This window comes from Halichoerus grypus, chromosome 1 (genome assembly GCF_964656455.1).
Source record: "Halichoerus grypus chromosome 1, mHalGry1.hap1.1, whole genome shotgun sequence".
Classification (NCBI taxonomy): Eukaryota; Metazoa; Chordata; class Mammalia; order Carnivora; family Phocidae; genus Halichoerus; species Halichoerus grypus.
The window spans coordinates 108,257,135-108,274,734 of record NC_135712.1 but is presented as its reverse complement, the minus strand read 5'-3'; the positions used below and the strand labels follow the sequence as shown (position 1 = coordinate 108,274,734).

At 39.7% G+C, this 17,600-nt stretch overlaps 1 long non-coding RNA gene across 1 annotated transcript in view; it reads right to left on the bottom strand.

The window, feature by feature from the left end:
• LOC144379924 (uncharacterized) overlaps window positions 1-17,600 on the bottom strand; it is a 107,226-nt gene that overhangs the window by 9,632 nt on the left and 79,994 nt on the right. Inside the window, exon 5 of the long non-coding RNA XR_013443460.1 lies at window positions 16,194-16,320. This is a non-coding gene — a long non-coding RNA (uncharacterized LOC144379924). The remainder of the gene's footprint in view (window positions 1-16,193; window positions 16,321-17,600) is intronic.

The following is a 17,600-nucleotide window of genomic DNA, read 5'->3' as shown; positions in this document are numbered from 1 at the left end:
TGAATGGAGCACTGGGTGTTATACTCAAACAATGAATCATGGAACACTACATCAAAAACTAATGATATAATGTATGGTGATTAACATAACATAATAAAATTTAAAAAAAAAAAAGCATTCTAACAAACATGTTACCTACCCAAGGCTTTGTAAGGCCTCAAAATGGAATTGAGGTTGGCTTTTCTTATGATTACCCAGATTTCACCTAACTGATTCCTACATTAACCCCTCTTCCCTCTAATTTATCCTAACTACAAATCTAATCATCCCAAGTCCTTTCCATATTCCTTCGCTGGCATTCAGAGCCTTCTTCAGTTTGACCACTGTCTTCTAGAGGGAGTGTAAGTAATGGAAAACCATGGGACAGGAATCCATAGTTTGATTTGCTGCACGGTCTCTGACAACTCAGACATTAAGAGAATCCATTAATTTCTCTTGCCTCAATTTCCTCATTGTAAAATGATTTTAATGAGAATTATGATCCTTTAAAGTTCAAAAACTCTGAGTCTGCTTATCAAGATGTCTTTCATGCCACAGACCATCACCCCAAGACCTGTTCTCTGGCACTTTGTGCTCACAAGACCCCCAAAAGACCCCAAATTCACGGGTCACTTAAAATCTTTCCTCCTTTAAGCCTGCTTTGCAAAATCTACCCTCCCCCACCCACCTTTACCAGTACAAGTGTTCTCTGGTTCCCTAGTCAGGATTAATTTCTCTCTTACCCACACCCATCTTGTATCCAAGTTATTTTTAGATATGTTTATCATCCTTAGTAAATTATGAGGTCAAGAAGAAAGGCACACTACATTTTATATTTGTGATCCTAAGCCACTTAGTACAATGTAACCTCAGTAATATAACCACAGGTAAAATAAAATAACCTCACATAAAATTAATTGATTAAAATTTGACTCTATGTTATTGTGCATTAGTCAAAAGATATTTATTACATTTTAAAAGATGACTTTCCTAATATATAAAATAAAAACCATTAAGGAAAGTTTGAAACCCAACTAAGAAACAAATAGACAAGGGATATGAACAGATAGTTCATAAGACAGAAAGTACAACTAGCTCTTAAACTCAATGATAATAAAATAAATGCAAATTAACTCACTGAGATAACCATTTCCACCCATTAGTTTGGCAAAACTCCCATTCTAAATACTCGAATATTTGAAAAACCACACATGTGCAAAGGTATTTATTGTGGCACTATCTGTAAAATCAAGAATATAAACACGTGTCAGTCAATAGGGGACTCATTAATGTTAGAAGGTAGAGAAGGGTCACTAATGTATCCTTTAATACTGAAAAACGAAGCAAGCCACTCCATACCATTTATACAGCTTTATCTAGAGTAACTTACTCACAGAGAGGATCCAGTGGGTGGGTGGGTGGGCGGGCAGATGATCCAGGTAGTCCTTGGCCATTCTCCACCTCTATTTTCTGCCCCCATATTTCCTGCAAAGCCTGGACCTCAACCCACAGCTTTTATAGACGGAGGGGCATGGCAGTGAGGTCACAGGGTTGTTATCTAAACTGGTACCACCTGTGGGCCAGAGCATACACGACGGAGGCCCAAAGATGGAGTCAGTGTTGTCAGCACACCTACAGTAACATAACTATATATCCACATAAAGAACTCTAGGCATCCGTAAAAAAGAATGAAGATGCTCTATATGCTGGAGCGATAAGGTCTCCAAGAGATATTATTATAACAATAAACAAACCTTTAAAAAAAGGCAAGGTGCATATCGTTAGGCAGAGCATGTTCCTTTTGTGTAAAAATGGTAATAAGGGAATATTTATTCTTTGTTATTTTTTTATAAAGATGTTATTTATTCATTTGAGACACAGAGATACAGAGAGAGAGAGAGAGAGCATGAGCAGGGGGAGAGGCAGAGGGAGAGGGAGAAGCAGGCTCCCTGCTGAGCCAGGAGCCTGATGTGGGGCTCCATCCCAGGACCCTGGGATCATGACCTAAGCTGAAAGCAGACGCTTAACGACTGAGCCACCCAGGCGCCCCAGGGAATATTTATTCTTATGTGCTGTAGAGAAGCTCTCTAGAAGGATACATAAGAAGTGTACTGGGTCAACGAAAGGAAAGAAGATTTTTTGTTGTATACTTTTTAAATTATTGATGATTTTTTAATGATATAAACATATAACCTATTCAAAATTTAAGAAAATAATATTTTTTAAATTGTAAGGAAAACATAGAAAATCAATATCTGGAGATCTTTATAGAGATAATGAATTCAAGAAACCAAACTTCTTCTAGATTTGCCTTGGTTGAGATATACCACCTCAGGTACATTCATATTTATATATCTTCGAATAGTATTATCAATTGCAACATGTTACTTTTTTGTGAGTTTAGAATAAACTTAAATATAAACTGAATGTGTGTGTTTTCAATGAAGAAACTTAAGCTAAAGCAAACATTAGGCGTAAATGTCTTCTAGAAACTGCCTTGTACCATCTCAATAACATCATTTTTTTTTATTAAAATGTCCATTTAAAATGTTCTCAGACAGGGGCACCTGGGTGGCTCAATGGGTTAAGCATCTGCCTTTGGTTCAGGTCATGATCCCAGGGTCCTGGGATCGAGTTCTGCACTGGTCTCCCTGCTCAGCGGGAAGCCTGCTTCTCCCTCTGCCTCTCCCTCTGTACTCTCCCCCGCTCTCAAATAAATAAAATCTTTTAAAAAATGTTCTAAGACAAAAGCAGTTTTCAAATTAATAGATACTGGCCAATAAGAATTAAGTTCTTTTTTAAGCTAATAGTATATAAATTTTGCATAATTCTACCTGTACTTTTCAAAGCTATATGTCTTTCATTGTGCTAATGTTAATATTAAGTCTGACCTTCTAGGAAAAGGAGTTTTTGTTATTGTCACTTGTTTGTTATTTTTAAGACTTTATTTTTTAGAGCAATTTTAGATTCACAGCAAAACTGAGAGGAAGGTACAGAGATTGCCTATATATACCTTGATACCACACATGCACAGTCCCCTATTATTAACATCCCCCAGAGTGGTATATTTGTTACAATTGGTGAACCTACACTGATACATATTAATCATGCAAAGTTCATAGTTTACACTTGGGTTCATTCTTGGTGTTGTATATTCTATGGATCTGGACAAATTTATAATGGCACGTCTTCACCTTTATAGTATCATACAAAGAAATTTTACTGCCTTAAGAATTCTCTGTGTGCCTCCTATTCATTCCTCCCTGTTCGCTAACCTCTGGCCATCACCCATCCTTGTATTGTCTCCATAGTTTCGCCTTTTCTAAACTGCCATATAGCTGGAATCATGTAGCCTTCTTAGACTGGCTTCTTTCACTTAGTAATATGCATTTTTTAAGTTTCCTCCATGTATTTTTGTGGCTCATTTCTTTTTAGTACCAAGTAGTATTCTATTATCTGGATATAACACCTACTGGATACACCACCACCTAAGTAGGTCTGGGTTGCTTCCAAGTTTTCACAATTATAAAAAACAACTGTAAATATCCATTTTCAGGTTTTTGTGTGACATAAGTCACCAACTCCTTTAGGTACATGCTAAGAAGCACAATTGCTAGATCATATGGTGAGAATGTGTTTAATTTTGTAAGAAATTGCCAAACTGCCTTCCAAAGAGGCTGTATCATTTTTCATTCCCACCAGCAATGAATGAGAATCCCTGTTGCTCCCCGTCCTCACCATCATTTGGTAGTTACCATTCCAGATCTTGGCCATTCTAATATTTGTGTAGTGGTATCTTACTATTCTAATTGGCAATTTCTTAATGACATATGATGTGGAGCATCTTTTCATATTCTTACTTGCCATCTGTATGACTTCTTTGGTGAGGTGTCTATTAAAGTCTTTGGCCCATTTTTTATTTGGGTTGTTTGTTTTCCTACTGTTGAATTTTAAGAATTCTTTGTATATTTTGGATAATAGTCCTTTATCAGATGTGTCTTTTGCAAATATTTTTTCCCAGTCTGTGACTTGTTCTTTCATTCTCTTGATATTTTCTTTCACAGAGCATAAGTTTTTAATTTTGATAAAATCCAGCTTATCAACACTTTCTTTTGTGGATCATGCTTGGTGTTACATCTAAGAAGTCACATTCATACTCAAGGTCATCTAGGTTTTCTCCTATATCATATTCTAGGAGTTCCATGGTTTTGCATTTTACATGTAGATCTGTGATCCATTTTGAGTTAATTTTTATGAAGGGTATAAGGTCTGTGTCTAGATTCATTTTCTTTGCATATAGATGTTCCAGCACCATTTGTTGAAAATACTATTTTTACTCCATTGTATTGTCTTTGCTCCTTTCTTTAAAATCAGCTGACTGTATTTATGTGAGTCTATTTCTGGACTCTCTGTTCTGTTCCCTTGATCAATTTGTCTAATCTTTTGCCAATAGCACACTGTCTTAATTATGGAAGAGGTTTTTTGTTGTTGTTGTTGTTTTGGGTTTTTTTACATTCATGCAATAATCAAAAACATTGATTTGGTTCAAAATTTATAATAGCATTATAAATTTATATCTGAGGAGATAATTAAAGGCTTACCACAATTACGTGTTTCATTTGTTTAGCAAATTTTACTGAGTGCTTACTCTTTATTACTCTGTATTATACGTACTCTGTATTATATTACATGTTAGAGATACAGTGAGTAACATAACAGACATGATTCCTGCCCTCATGAACCTTTCAGTTAAACAAAATAAGACTCATTTACTGGTATTATATTTGTAACCACTTTTTTTCTAATATATCTATGTAATTTTGTGCAGTTGAATTATCTCCAAAATAAGCCTAATGACCCAGATAAATCAGTGGGGTTATGCAGCTAGGAGGAGATATTTTGTAGCTTTGCCAGTCATAATAAGGAAAAAAAAAAAAAAAAAAAGCATTAACCCTATTCCTACAACTCCATGAGACCTGTCTGTTAAAAAGCATGCTATAGACACATGGTTCAGAAATCCCCAATTTCCCCAAAGTTAGTCACAAAAGTTTCCCAATAGAAATTGTTCCTAGGTGTTCCCAAAGTCCTCAACTCTAAACACAAGGAATGGCTAACCAGTGGACACATGGCACTGGCTAGTTTATAAAAGACTGAGAGTCATAGGAGTGCCTGGGTGGTACAGTGGGTTGAGCGTTGGACTCTTGGTTTCAGCTTAGGTTTGATCTCAGGGTCCTGAGATCCAGCCCTGCGTAGGGCTCTGCACTCAGTGCAGAAGTCTGCCTGAGTTTCTCTCTCCCTCTTCCTCTGCCCCTCCCTTCCCCACACTGTGTGCTCTCTCGCTCTAATGAATAAATCTTAAAAAAAAAAAAGACTGAGAGTCATAGAGATACATAATATCCACCATAACCACCCAGCAAACTTACATGGTCTCTAAATGTGAAGAGAGTAGTGAACAGAATGAAGAGAAGGAAAAAGAAACTATATATGAATGGAGAATGAAAAAATAAATATTTTGAGGAAATGATTGCATTTTCTGCACTACTTCCTATATGAGATACTACCCTGTACCCAGTGGATTCCCATTTTCTCAATTATACAGTTTAATGGTCACATTCTATTACACACAATCTTGATAATTTTTTGGGAAATTTAGTTTTTGTTTTATAGTCATAGTATCTCAGGATTCAAAGAGGACTATTTTGAGTTAACGGGTATAAATTCCCACTGTATCCAACTAACAAAAATATTTTATTATACATTTTTTTCTTTTTTCTAGGCACTGGGATGGATGCTGGGAATACAGACTGGAAAAGAACATGGTCCCTACTTTTGAGAGACTTGTGGCTTGATGAGAAGGGAGACATAGCTGAATCCAAATAATGAATGTAATAAGGAGTCATTTATGCAGCCAGTAGGCTTTTCTTTTGAATATGTCATTTTTCCTAAGAGAAATACTCCAATTTTGTGCATGGTTGGGGTTCGGGACACCAGAGTATATGATCCAAGCAGGAGAAAGGAGTCCTTATAACTTATATTTAATCCCCCTTTTATGCATGATGGCTACCCCCACTTTTGTCTCCTTTCCCTAAGCCTTTTCAGGTTTGTAGTGGACAGACCTACTTCTCATTGATTTTTCTGTCTTATCAGGCTTAGGTTTCATTTTCAATGGACTTCTAGGTGAGTAACCATGCATGTATTGCATTGTTAACTTCAAAAATGTGGAGCCCTCTCATCTGCTGCTACATATACTCAGATTCATGCATTTTAAAATTCTTTATTGTGATTTTTGAGTCTTAAGAAAAAAGCAGAAGTAAACACCCATCTTCTGTCTGCCATTTTTATTTGGAAGAGCTGGTTCCTTTTCTAAGTGCTAATAAATTATTGTTTTGGTAACTACTTTGGCACTTGCCCACAATCAACAGCTCTTCGGTCTTTAGTGTAAAATTTTATGTATTTGTTTGTTCATTTATTTATTTAGTTTGTTCATTTGTTTATTTACTTAGGGGATTTTTATTTTTTTTAATTTATTTTTATTTTTTTCCTTTTGCCCATCTCTAGGCTTCAGGAGTAGTTCCCATTACCATAGATCACTGTCATTGCTTCAGCAGTCTGACTCTGGCACAGCTGCTTGCAGGTCCTGGTATTTAATTTGTCCGGGCAAAAAGACAAGGACTCATGGAAGTGGCTAGGTGTTCTGTAATGTCTTCACCCAGCTTCAAAATCTATTCTTTATTACCACTATTTGAACTACTATTTCTGATCAAAGATCACTTCCCCTAACAGAAAAGATGAAAAGCAACGTAAAAAAAGAAGAGTTCTACTTACTCCTCATCATTTCCTGATACTAAATTATTAGCCCCAAGAATATATAAAATAGTGCATGTTGCTCTCCCACCACTTCTTTTTTTTTTTTAATTAATTTTATTATGTTATGTTAGTCCCCATACATTACATCATTAGTTTTTGATGTAGTGTTCCACAATCCATTGTTTTCGTATGACACCCAGTGCTCCATGTAGTACGTGCCCTCCTTAATGCCCATCACCGGGCCAACCCATCCCTCCACCCCCCTCCCCTCTAGAACCCTCAGTCTGTTTCTCAGGATCCATAGTCCCAGCAGTTCTGGTAAGTCTCAGGTCATTAGAGACACGGTAGTTGGCATGGCATAGTCCCTAAGGCTACAGGTTTTAGAGAGAGTCTACCTCCATTTAAATCCTGAGTCCATCACTTACTAATTATGTGACCCTGAGCAAATCAATTAATTTTGTTTCCTCATCTGCAAAAAGAAGTTGATGGCATCTGCTGCACAAGGCTTCTGTGAAATTCTAATGTGTAAACATGTAAAGCACTTGACTCAGGACCTAGTCATTCACACAAAAAAATAGTTGAGGGACGCCTGGGTGGCTCAGTTGGTTAAGCGTCTGCCTTCGGCTCAGGTCACGATCCCAGGGCCCTGGGATCGAGTCCCGCATTGGGCTCCTTGCTCGGCAAAGAGCCTGCTTCTCCCTCTTCCTGCTGCTCCCCTGTTTGTGCATGCACGTGTGCTCTCTCTCTCTCTCTCTCTGGCAAATAAATAAATAAAATCTTAAAAAAAATAGTTGAGAAGGGACCCAGTAAGCGTGCTTAAGGCTTCAGATATCTGTGCATACCAAAGCAAAGAGCATGGGAAATACACAAAGTGCATGTGAAACAGGCCACACCAAGAGTTGGTAAGTAACACTTCACAGGCTTCCTTGACAATTAGTGGGATTTGATTTATGACAGAATTGTGGTCATGGTAGGGTAGCTTGCTGTACCCAAGCTCTACTTCCTCCTATGAAAATATATTCCTCAAAGCAGGCCTCTGTGCTTGACAAAAGCTGATCCCACATTATCAGAGGTGAGCCCTGCATAGTTTAAGCGAGTCAGCATGTACCATTTACCAGCCCAAACTGATTGCCTAGAGATGGGGTGTGACAGTTAGACATTGAGATGCAAGAAAATGTGCACTGGGGCTTTTGAGAAAAGAACTTCTTTGCTTTTACTAGAAATCAACAGAAGAATTCTTACTGCTAGGTGTGAATATGGCCACTAGAAGCAGTTGAAAGCCATTTGTAATGCTTTAGGATAACTAAGCAGTCAAATCACAGGTTACCTTGCTAAGTTACTGGATCAAGCCTTATCTAGAACTCAGACTAATTCTTGAACTTGTTTTACATGGCCAATAAATTGTTTTTATTGCTTCACCTAATATGAGTTAGGGTTTCCATTAGTTGATATCAAAAGCATCCTAACTAATACAATAATGGAATAGTATTGCCTCCTCAAAAGAAATAGAGGCAAATTAGTAGTGTGTACGAAGAGGAAATGTATCTCTGTGTGTAGAAATCTGAAATTGTCTTCATGAAGAAACACACGGAGAAACAGCTCATGTTAGCAAGGACTAAAGGGGCAGAATAGAAGTGCTATGTTGTAAGTAAGCTATAGGCTGCCCAGTCAGAGGAAAGAAATGGACACTACTTCATTTCTGTAACATATTACTATTTCTGTTCAGCCAACTGCTAAATATTTCTGTACATGGAGAATCCCAGCTGAGCTTAAAATTACATCCAGATTGCTAGTTATGTGAGACAGATGACATCCTGGAGTATATTGTCATGACTTTATTTGAATTGAATGAAGAAGGGCTTTAAGGAGGAGTTCTAAAGCAATTGAAGAGGACTTTTGCAATATCTATCAAGGATAGAAGAGGAAATAGATTTTGTTAATGTATTTATTTGTTGGCCATGAAGTACAGGGGCAATATGCTGAAGTTACATTTTGAAAAGTTATTGTCCAGGATTGTTGAAAATGTGGTGTAGTGTTCTGCTTTATTTGAATGACATCATTATATAGATCAGATGTAATGGACATCCTACTCTAATGAGCAAACATAGCTGAGTGTGCTGTGGAATCGGTGGGCAGGGTATGAATGGTAAAGGTGCATAGGGCTCCCTCTAAGGGGGAAGGTTGGGGGAGCATCCAGGGTTGCCGCTGAGTCAACATTCAATAGAGAATCAGGATCAGGCTAACTGTGGGGCCAGTTTGGATGGGGCTTGTCCTACAGAAATGCCAAGGAAAACAACCAGTAGAGATTGTTACATTAGCCTCATACTTCGACCCAGAATTAAAGAGAAAAACAGTGGGATTGCTTTTCAGGTGACTCATGGATGAGATTACAGAATTGGGGTTTTTCTCCCTCATAAATCTCTCTTTAGTGTTGGGGTTAACAGGACTGAGTTCATGTATGTGAAGAATTTAGAAGAAAGCCCAGCACAGGGTAAGCTCTATAAGCATTAGCTATTAATATTCTTATTGTAGGACAAAACGTGCTGAATGTCAGAGAAAGAAAGTCCTCTGGGCCATAGGCCTGGGCCTGTTATTAGGCTCAACCCTGCATGACCCCTCCAGATTCCTCCCTCCACAATTGCCACCTATTAGCACCAGGCTCCTTCCTCTGAAGCCATTAATTCCACAGGCAGAGATATGAGTACAGATAAATGGAGGGCCATGCCAGGAGGTGGCAGAAGGTCACTTCCTTTCAAATCTGTGAAACACATTTGGCCATATGCCCTTGCAAGGCCTCAGATCTTAGGCCTCTTGGTCTTGAGTGCTGGGAGCACCCTGGAGGTGCAACGCATTATGTGAAATCTGGGATTTTTGGAAGAGGCTGTGGGGTAAGAGGTCATGGGTACTGTGTGGGGAGTCAGCTCAGACCTCAGATACCAGCCAGAGTAGCATTATCATAAGTCAGTATCACCTCAGTTCCTTCTAAGCATAAACGATCCTTGTCCACTGCAGGCTCTCAGGACAGGTTCCATGGTGAGTGGTCTCCATCAGAGACAACCTGGAAGGAACATGAGGTGGTGGCTGCCTCACTTTGGCTAGATCGTGTGGAGCATGGAAGGAAAGATAAAACCAAAAGCTGCAAGTTGGGGAGTGCTTGTTCTTCCCTCCAAAAGAAGGAACAAAGGCTGGAAAAAAAGAACAGAGGCACTGAATGGAATTTAAGGGACTGTGACTTTTCCAGATGCATTCCACAAGGATGGCATTTTCAGAGAGCTTAATGAATGACCATAAAGCATTTTTTGTCATTGCAATATATTTGCATTTCAGATAACCAATCATGATGGTAGGGAAAAAAAAAACAGAAAAATTACAATTACACGTCTATAAATTATTACACACTAAACAGGCAGTGTGATTTGAAGTTAGGATGCCTTAGGCTACTAAAGGGTAGCCAGTAGGTTTAGGGTCAAATTTAGGGAGTGAGAACTCCTCTCCCCTTCCACATCATCTACTTATCACTAGAGGGCTCAGGGGCAAAACTTGCTTACAGTGGTATATACCAGCAAGAGTTGATAAAAACCAGCAAACAGTCAGCATCTAATCCGACTCTGACTCTATTCTGAAGCAGAATAGAACCAGACAGCCTTGATCTAAATGACTCATCTACGGAGTGGGCTCCTTTCAGGTGCTACTTCAAAGTCTGTTCCGGATGGCCCAGAAATTCTAGGGCTCCCAGCTTGAGCCCATCCCCATCAAGGGAGGAACACTAGGACCTGGTTTCTCTGAAGTGTGCTTCAGTTAGAGAACAAAAGAGCCTATTATTCCCAGGGGATCCCCTAACAAAGAGTAGAACTTTCTAGGAACTCTATGCCCAAGCTGAAAGACAATGGAGCTAAGAATAGATAGTTTTCCTAGACATTACACTCAACAAACCTCTCCTCACTCTCATTTCTTGACATTTGGGTGGGAGCCTCAGCTGCTTTTCTCCATTTTGGTTACAAGGGGGCAAAGAGAGCCACCTCCATTTTTTTACATAAGTTGAAGAAAAAACTCTGAGTGGGTTTTCATTTTGGCTACTACATGCCTTTGGCATAATACCTTGACACAGAAAAACAATGATGGACTATGCATGTAGGATCCACCGTCAGGTCTTCCTACAGAATGTAAGCATTATAGAAAGTCATAAGAGAACTGTGGGAAGGGCCCAGGGTTTGGTGGTGGATTGAGGAAGATTTCAGCCACTTTCTAAATTGTGGCTGGAGAGAAGTGTTGTTTTTGTGAAGCAGTATACTTGACTCTGGGTTACTGACATCAATACACAGAGGCCTGAGTAACAAATGGCTCTTGAAATAGGGCCCCAGTGAGCCCTGCTCAACCCAGGCAGAATCAGAATGAGGGCACACAACCCTATATGGGTTAAAGGGTCAACAAAACCAAGGGCAGGACGAAAAGAGGGAAAGAAATCTTGAGGGAGAGCATCCAGGAGAGATGCTCCCTGATGACTGAAGTGACGAGTAGCCCATGAGAAATGTGCCAGGAATCCAGGGCTAAAGCCCAGTGCCCAGGACTGGTGCCCAGTCCCCAAACTGGATAGAACAAAGAAGTCAGTCCTAATTCTTTGCCACCAGGAGAACCCTGGATGGGTCCTTATAAATCCCTTGATTCTGAAGTAATACACTAGTTAGAACATTCTCCAGGGTTTTGTGTGTGTATGTGTGTGACTTGCTGGTGACAAGATTCTTTTGTTATCATTCCATGTAAATGCAAGAGTTGTACATAACACATGTGCTTCTCTTGCTTTCTAATTAATCCATGAACATTAGGGTGTTGGCCTCCATAGAGTGGATGTGAGACACAAGGATTGTTTTTAGGAGGAGAATCTGGAGTTCATTATACTTAAACCCTGACACGCTCCACCTTACAATATCCCAGATTCCCAAATGCCTTATTCCTATCCACCAATCTACATACAGGAGGAGAAGTAACAAAGGATACTTACAGTAACCATTTTAGAGTCTTCAGATATTGGACAGAAGACAATCAAATCTGGTGCCCAAACAAGCTCCCTCTGATCTCAAGCTTGGCACCATGATCCTGGGTAATTAATCATGTAAGTGAGGTCGTGACAGAGATGCATGTTCTCTGCGTGGGGATCTCAGTTACAAAGTCTGGTATGACTTCAAGAGGCTCCTTCTCTAATAGGGATGTACTAATAAAGTAGACTTGAGTAAGGCCACGTCAGAAGGCCATTACAACATATCTCTCAGACTTAGGAAGAGGTCTGTGGCTCTGTCAGGCAGTTGCTTAAGTCACTGCAATTATGGCAGGAGAACAAAGCCCACAGCCTAGAAGAGGTTTCTAAAAAAAGCAGTCATAAACATGGTGAAAACTCATGCAGTCCTTACTCTGTGCCAGGCACTGTTCCAACACTTTCCAACACTGTCTTGCTTATTCACAAGCATGATGCAGAGAGAAGCACAAACGCAGACAGCCACTAGAATTTGCTAGTAGTATGGGTTATAAAACAACCAATGAGATGACTTGGTGAAAGATTACCTTCATCTCACATTATTACTGATGTGAAAACACAAGCTAAGGAGACCATCCTAGAAAATTTATGGATCCCAAGAGCTCAGATCCATCGAGGCAATGGGTGGGGGAGGCATGTGGTGGGCACCCCATCTTCGGTCTCTCTCCCACGAATTCCACACTCTACAGTGAAGTCAAAGCGTATTTGATCTTATCTCCTCCCTTGTTTTAGGTGACTAATGGCTCCATAGAACTACCGAATAAAATTTAAATTCCTTGGCATGACCCACAAGGCTCTTCATAACCTGGCCTCAACTATTTCCTAACCATACCTTCCAACATTCTTCCCCTGCATCACAAACCCCAGCCACAGTGAACTTCTTGCATGGCCTCAGATGCATCATGCTTTTCATGCCTTTGGTTTCCTCAAAATGAGGTCCCAAGATCATCAGCGCTGAAATCAACTGAGGGCCTTTTTTAGAAATATGGGCTCCAAGGTTCTAATTCCTAGGCATTGGGCCAGGGAATCTGCATTTTAACAAATTCACCAGGCAATTTATTTTTCATGTACATTAATATTTGAGGGCCACATCTCATTCCTTATGATGATACCTCTGTCCTTCCCATCTGCCCCTACACAGATCAAATACCATCTCATTAAGAAAAATATTTTTAACCTTCTCCTTCCTCAGATCAAATAGACCCTTTGCCCCTTCTGTGCATCCACTTTACCATAATTTATACTTCTACTCTGCACCCCCTGGTACTTACTGTTTTTATTTTTGTGATTTATACTGATTTCCTTGGGGATCTTAATTCATTTGCCAACAAGATTTATTGAATTCTAGTGGTCCACTGATGGAGGAAGTGGCATGGACAGAGCTTGGAGTCTAATGGGGCATAGGAAAATACAACCACAGAGAAATGTGCAAAGTGCTGGGAAAGGCAGAAGGGGGACGCGGTATGTGGAAACTTCAAGGACATTAGACTAGGGAAGCTGGTCAGGGAAACTTCTCAGGAAACTGATGTCCAAGTATCAACTTGGAAAGGAAAGATTTACTCAAGGGAAGGAGGAGAAAGTATGCCAGCTAAAGGAAAATGTACCATGGTGTGTGTGTGTGTGTGTGTGTGTGTGTGTGTGTGTGTAAATGAGAGAACAACTCAGAATAACGTCCATAACACCCAGATGTATATACATCTATGTGGGATTTTCTCTCAGCCTTCCTCCTTCATAATTAAAGCCATATTAAACAGACTTGGCTAGCTTTGAAGAAAATAGATTCTTCCTAGACCCTGTCAGATGGACCCTGAGCCTCAAACCCAGCAGCCTGTGTCTTAGCCTTTCTCTTTGTCCCCACCCCACACCCTCCTTCTTTGTGTGTGTGTGTTATGAGTGAGTAAATGAATGAATAAATCCATACACATACAATTAAAGAATTATGATGTAGTTAATGAAATATACCATATTATAAGTAAAAGTGTGATCTTTAGGACTAAATATTCCTAGGTTCAAATTCTAGCTTTGTCAGTTTCGGCTAACAACTTAGGGCAGGTTTATATAATCTGTCTGAATCTCTTCATTTATATAATGGATGTAGTAATATTTACCCCATAAGAATGTTATAACGATTAGATAACAAATAGAAAGCACTTAACCTGATGCCTGATATATAGTAGGTATTTTTAAAAGGGTAGTTAAGGATTTGACTTTCAAATCCCAGCTGCACTTCTTACTAAATCTATGCAGCCTTGGATAAGAGACTGATTTAGTCTACCTTGGTTTTCCCTAAAGCCTTCTTCCCACCCAGTGAATGAAGGTACACAAGACCCACAGCCCAGTGCCTGGCACACAGGGAGCACTGAATAAGTGAGTGACTGCTACTGGCATCATTATTACTGCTTTCCATTACAAATATGTGTGTGTGTGTGTGTGTGTGTGTACATACCTACACATATATATATATATATATATATAATTTTATTTATTTATTTGAGAGAGAGGGAGAACAAGCAGGGGGAGCAGCAGTCAGAGGGAGAGAGAGAAGCAGACTCCCCACGGAGCAGGGAGCCCGATGCGGGACTCGATCCCAGGACCCCAGGATCATGACCTGAGCTGAAGGCAGATGCTTAACCGACTGAGCCACCCAGGCGTCCCTACAAAAATATTTCTGTCTGGCACTTCTTCCATATAAATATTTTGTCTATGTTTATAATGTTAGCATTCTGAAAGAAATTAGAGAATTTTTCAGCTCTAAACCACCTTTATTTATTCTAGAATACAGTTCCATGCTTGTTTTAAAAACCACATCCAATTACAGGTGATGACCACAAGGTGGCTCCAGATCATTTCTGTCCCTTACCAAGTATTGAATCACCTTCCTGAGTTGTTGAAGAAATACTGTAAGAACAACTGTGTTTTTGTTTGTTTTACAAAGAAATATGGCACTTATAAAACAAATTCTTTTTCATTGTTTTCTACTTTTTCTTCCCGTGTCCCTGTTAAAGGCAGGTACATTTTCAATTGAAGAATTCAGACACGGCCCTACAGATAATTTAATCATGGTTGATATTTACTCAAATCATTTTGCTATATTGATATTATTATCTGAAATTAGATTTCTGATCCTTGTTCATTTAGGTTTGTATACGATCTAGTATTTTTATAATTAATACACAAAATTTAGTTATTGGGGAACATTAGTACAAAGGACTATTTTTTTTTTTTTTTAAAGATTTTATTTGTTTATTTGACAGAGAGAGAGAGCACAAGCACGGGGAGCAGCAGGCAGAGGGAGAAGCAGGCTCCCTGCCGAGCAGGGAGCCCGATGTGGGGCTCGATCCCAGGACCTTGGGATCATGACCTGAGCTGCAGGCAGCCGCTTAACCGACTGAGCCACCCAGGCGCCCCGGTACAAAACTTTTTTTAAGTTCTCATTTAGAAGATTGATCTCAAGACACTTTGATTTTTGACCTTTGCTTTTCAAAATAAATAAAATTTATGGGGCTTTCAGTAATGTTTTCTATGGTATTTGCTTTCATAGTTCAAGATTCCAAGTCGTTCAGATGATTTTATTTAAGAATTAATGTACAGGGGCACCTGGGTGGCTCAGTCGTTAAGCGTCTGCCTTCAGCTCGGGTCATGATCTCGGGGTCCTGAAATCGAGCCCCACGTCGGGCTCCCTGCTCCGCGGGAAGCCTGCCTCTCCCTCTCCCACTCCCCCTGCTTGTGTTCCCTCTCTCGCTGTGTCTCTCTCTGTCAAATAGATAGAATCTTTAAAAAAAAAAAATGAATTAATGTAGACAGTTACGAAGCGGCAGAATCCTCAGTGTATTTGGTCTCAGGACCGCCTCAGCGTTGCTTCTGTCTACCCTGGCATTTTTTCAGTTTAAAATGCTAAAACCATTAATTGCAGAAAAAGACGTTTTCTCATTGATCTCCCCAATAAGGTGAGAGACCCTGACACTGCTGTTAAATCCTCCTCCCAGGCTCACTGCTTGGAATTTATTTTTAGCATTTTGTTTTGCCTAGAAATTGGAGTTCTGCTGTTTCTCCTTCCTGGAGAAACTGCTATCTTGCACTTTGCTTACCTCCAGCATGGACTTCTGGATCAACTGTGAAATTTTCATTTTTAATTGGCTTAAGAGATGTATATTATGCATGCAAATTTCATAACATACAATACTTCACATAAAAAAAGCTCCTGTCCAAGTGGGATGGTCAGAACACAACACACACACACATAGATACACACATGCATGCATGCATTTGTACACGGCATTTTAATTTTATATCTATGGATTATGCTATCTTATTTACATCTGGATTTGAACTTGGGATCCATGCAGGATGTCTAGAGAAGGCCTGTAAGCCTGCTTACCACAGTTCTAATCCTCTTTTCTTTCACCTTCATTCATTCATTCATATATTCTGACTGGACTCAATGCATTTGAAGCTGTGACTTCTGCCTTAGGGATTCTGAATCAGGCCAGGACAGACAAGTGTACCTATGGGAAAAGGCAGATAGAAAAGAGTTTGTCTTATGAATGGATAATTAATTCATAGATTGGAAGCCAGCTTGGCTTTAAGGGCATTAAATAGGACTTTAGAAATCTGACGGTCAGAAGCATACATGAGATAAAGGATTTTCCACCTGTACTTCTGTGACTCTCTTTCGCTCATTTTTCACAGAATTTAGAACAGAAAGAGGCATGTGTAGTATGGAAATCCTACATGATAATGAACATGAAATGGTTAAATATCAGAACCCAGTGATGGGCTTCTGTGTAGCACAACTCAGGGAATGACAGAGAACACCATTTTTTCATGCAATGGAGGACTGGCTCCGGTTACAACAAACCTGAAGCCGTGCCAAAATCTAAAACAGGATGAGACTTTCTCAGTGAGGGACCAATCAGAGAGATGGAATGCTGCACAAATACAGAGACATCATTTTTGGAGGATAAAGAGTTAGAGCAAGCTTTTTGCTAATAAAGCTGGGAACTGAACAACTTCATTAAGCTCTGTGTAATTCTGAATACAGGTAGCTAAAGCCATAGACAGACATTACTTAGAGCCTAACTTGGAGTAATTGCAGATAAGGAGAAAATTCTCTGTAACCGGTGATTAAGTCAATGTTATAAAAAAGCAGCCTGGCTGGGATCTGTTAAGGATATCAACCCAGAACAAAGAACAAACGAGGGTAGACTATACCGTTTGATTAAGTAAGACATTTCTCCTTTTTTCATGTGGATGAGCATGCGTGTAGATCAAATATAGTTTTAAAACGTACTGTAGTTAACCTAGAAGAGCCTTGATACTCAGAATTCTCGGCTCAGCTCTTATTTTAAGTCCATTATCAAATACCTCCCAGACGCATCAATGGAAGAAAACGACACTTGCCACCTCACTGGGATTTTCTTGTCAATGGACTTAAACCTGGTCATAGGTGGCTTTTAACATAGAGACACCAAACATTGCAGAACAAAGTTGGCAGGAATAGGGTGAGACAAGCAAGGCACGAAATTTAAGGTGGAATTCACTCTCAAGGTCGTGCAGGTGCACTCAGCATGTTTAGTGAGTGCCACCTTGAATTGTGCATCCTACCTACCCCATTTGCCTCACCTTAGTCCTAACTCAGGCTTCAGGGGCTCTCTCCCCATATTGGCCTTTTCATGAAGTTCAAGTGAGGCATATTTGGTGTCCTTGCCACCATTTTCAGGCAAAACTTGGCAGAAAAAACTGGATTCTTCACTTGCATCATTGCCAACATGCCCCCTTCTACCAC